The sequence below is a fragment of the Tupaia chinensis genome, unplaced genomic scaffold (genome assembly GCF_000334495.1).
Source record: "Tupaia chinensis unplaced genomic scaffold, TupChi_1.0 Scaffold000170_1, whole genome shotgun sequence".
NCBI lineage: Eukaryota > Metazoa > Chordata > Mammalia > Scandentia > Tupaiidae > Tupaia > Tupaia belangeri.
The window spans coordinates 1,009,551-1,013,532 of NW_006159645.1; positions in this window are offsets into that span (position 1 = coordinate 1,009,551).

Genomic DNA, 3,982 nt, shown 5'->3' on the forward strand with positions numbered 1-3,982 from the left:
GCACCCGCCACGTCTGGCTGCCTGGCCGCAGCGCTGCTCTCGGCCGGGCGGGGGCGGGCTCCAGGGAGCGGGAGGAGCAGCCGAGAGGGCGGGTCTCGCAGCGGAGAGTGGCTCTCCCTGCTCCGTTTTCATTTCTTGGTTGCAGCTTTCTCAGAAAGGAAGAACCCAGGCTCTAAGGAGCCAGGCTCTCTCCTTAAAGCAGCGCCTCTCCGGGACCCAGTCGTTTGGTTGCTACGCCCGGGCCTCGGCACCTAAACAAGGTTACCCGCCGAGAAATGAGTCCTGTACCGTACTCAGTCAAACGTCCAAGTGGAGTGCCGGGTCTTGAACCTCCGTGATGCGCCGGCCTCCCGCCGGGCACTTGGACATTGTGGCCCACAGAGTTTAAGGAACTCGTCCAAGGGTACGCAGCAAGTAGCAGAGTCGAGATCCCAAACCGGGTACTAAACCTACGCACCGCATTGTGTGTGTGTCTGGGTGTGGGCTGGGGCCAGCGTCAAGGTCATTCGTTGGTCAGGATGACACAGACTCTACCTCGTAGACATTAATTTTTAAAAACTCTCTGAAAGGATCTGAAGAGACAAAAGTCACAGGAAAATAAAGGCAACACCAGCCAGGCACGTGAGAAGATATTCGAGCCCGCTGCAAATTGAATACTATGAAGTGACATTTTTTCCCACCTGTCAGATTCGCACAAGTTGAAAAGTTTCATAACCTCCATGGGAGACAATTTGGCAGTATCCCTCGAAATGACAGATGGATATAGTCTTTGACCCAACGACTCCTCTTGCAATTTGTTTTACAGATATCCTAACACCGGTGTGAAATACAAGGTCACTCGTTGCTAGATTATTTGTGCTAGGAAAGATAAGAAGTCTATCAATGGAGGTCTGTTCCAATAAATTATAGCACATCAATACCACGGAATGCTATCCAGCTTAGTTTTTGTTTGTTTGATTGTTTGTTTTAAGGTGCCTGATCTCTATGTACTGAAAGAAAAGGGTTTCCAACCTATACTAAATGAAAAAGGAAAAGGTCATGCAGAATATTGTATGCAAGTGTTATCGTTTGTAAGAAGAAAAAAGAGTATGCCAGTACTTATTTATATTTGCAAATATACAGAATACCTTTGGCAGGATATATGAGAAACCGTAAGAGTAGCTAATATCAGGGGAGAACTGGGTGTGTGGGTGCTGGGGAAAGAAGGAGACTCTGGCCACATCTTTTGAATAGTGTGCCTGTGGTTGTCGTTTGCCACGTAGGTTAACAGATAGTGGGAGACAACTGAGGGAATTAGTGTAGATGCTGAGGAACAGAGCATGGGCTCATAGATTTGTGATAGGCAGAGGTGCCTTACTGTTATTTAGTCCATTCGAGGAAACCGTAGCACAATTTTATAAATATTAAAGGGCCCACTCCATGGCCTAGTGAGTTAAGAGAGCTGGATCTTGCAGGGCCCATGGCAGGGCTAACATTCTGGACCCAACAACTTGAGAAATACGCTGCACGTCTGTGTGTGCATGCCCAGGACTCCAAAGGATGGAGAAATGGAGAGAGAGGAATTGGGACGTGACCACACCTCTCTAGTAAGGTGGTTTCTCCCCACCCGCCCATCCACCCACTTTTTCACACATACCCTCTGGCAAATTATTACTATTATTATTTTATTATTGATACTAGAAACTTCTGAGGGATTTGTTCCTGCGCCCCAGCCCAGATTTACCAAATTTAGAGTCTTGGGCTGGACCCAAGGAACCTGGCATTTTCAAGTTCTTTATTGATTTTCTTACATAATAAAGGTTGAGAGCTGCTGTTTTGAATGTCTAGTTTAAGGGTACTTATCTGCCTGGCCTGATGTCTTTGGAGGCTGTTGGTGTATCCCTTTACAGCTCCAAGGGCTGAGAAGGAAGCCAGGAACAGGAAGGTGGAGAGGTGCTCGATTTCCCCAGGGCCTGCATAGAAAGCCTATCACAGAGCATCATTAACATTTTTAAGCAGTGACAATACATCTTGTCTTGGTTTTGTGCACAAGGGACAGAAGCTGCTGCCATTCCAGACCCACAAATAGAGAAAAAGGAACAGAACAGTTCAACAAATATCGAGGATATCAAGAAATATCAATAAAGGCTTTAATCACTGGCTTCTATCAATCGTGTGAGGTTTAGCTGTGGGTAAACTTCAAGATTTCTGTGAGCTAGCTTGCAAGGATAAAAATGTCTCAAAGAACCTGAAACTGTTACAAAGTCCTTTATATTTCGCTTAGCCAGGGACTAAATACAAGTTCACCAGATTTCCTTTTTTTCCATAGAAGTAGCAAAGATTTATTTTTTTCCAAGACCAAAAAAAAAAAAATGTAGGGCGAGTGCAGCGAAGGAGTGGTGATCTTAGCTACTATGCCTCGTTGTGTGGAGATGCTCATAAGATCTTCCTCTAGGGAAAAAGCACTATAGGAACTTTTCTGGTTTTAGTTGCAGAAAGTAATATGAACATATGTTTGCTGGGGCCAGCAGGTGGTGTGGCGATTGAGGCTCTACACTCCCCCATGGCCACCCTCAATTTGAATCTCAACACCAGAAAATCACGCTGAGGGCCTGTGCATGCGCACCAAAAATCCTGAGAGAAGACTGGAGAAGGGATTGGAGAATAGCCATTGTCACTAGGGGGTGATTTCTCATTTTTTCTCTCTCCGTCTCTCTTTGGCAAGCACATGGGCCCTATGACCAAAAAAAAAAAAAAAAAAAAAAAAATTAAAAGGAAGAAAAAAAAGAAAACAAGTTTACTGAAGAAAGCATAAAATTTTAATCCTGACACATCTGAAAGTGACAGAATTTCTCCATATATCCCTGCCCCAGTTTGGATTCCACTGATCCCCCTTTATCCGCGTGAGCTACATTCCAAGACCCGCGGTGGCTGCCTGAAATCGAGGATAGCACCAACCTCTCCAGACAGGACTCTTCAGAAAGTTTATGGAAAAATGGAATTCAAGTATTGGTTTATTCTGGTACCAAAAAAATGTGAGAATCCATGCAGAGTTGTATCATGATATTCATTTTTTTATAAACGTTTGAAGACTCCACATGTACCATATTTTCTTCCTGCACATTAAACACAGTGAGAGATGAACAATAACAATTATGCAACGTACTAAAATAGATGTTATGTGAATGTAGTCTTTCTCTCTCTCTCTCTCTCAAAATATTATAGCACACAGAATCCGCATACGATTTTCCCCCATTAAGTCACCTTTGCACTTAAAGCACTTTGTGGCTTCTCTTTGGCATGTTGTCAACATCACTATTACTGTGCTTTGGAGGCCATTATTAAATATAACCAGAGTTACTAGAACAGAAGCGCTGGGGTGTCACGACAGTGGGTCTGATACCTGAAATGACTGCTACGAGACTCACAGTAGGGTACAGTGTGGGTACACAAGACAAAGGCATAATTCACATCCTGGGCAAGAGGGAGAGAGATTTCATCACGAATCAGAAGGGTACAAAACTTACAACATGAGCTGTTTATTTTGGGAGTTCTTTTCCTGGAATTTTCTGTTTAATATTTCAGACCGTGGTTAACCTTGGTAATGAAAACTGCAAAAAGTGAAACTGCAGAAAATGGGGCATGTGGTATTAAGTACTGCGTATTAAGTATTTTCATAGTTTTTCGTTTATTCTAAACATGAATAATTAGTCAACCTGGACTGAAGAATGGACTAGTTTATCTAATATCAATGAAAAGTGGCCATGCCAATGGAGGGCCAATTTGGTTTGGGTCTCCATCAGGAGCTGGGTTTTCTAGAAGTGTGACGTGAGATAGTGTTTTGGGCATAAGGGGTTTATAAGCATCAACACATATGAAAGGAGGGAAGTAGAAACAGGATTGAACATTGCAGCCAAACTGGCAAGGAGTTCTAGAGCAAGTATAGTCCAACTGAATGTCTTGTATAGAGCCAAAGTAGCCAGGGATTTTTTTTTTTTTTTTT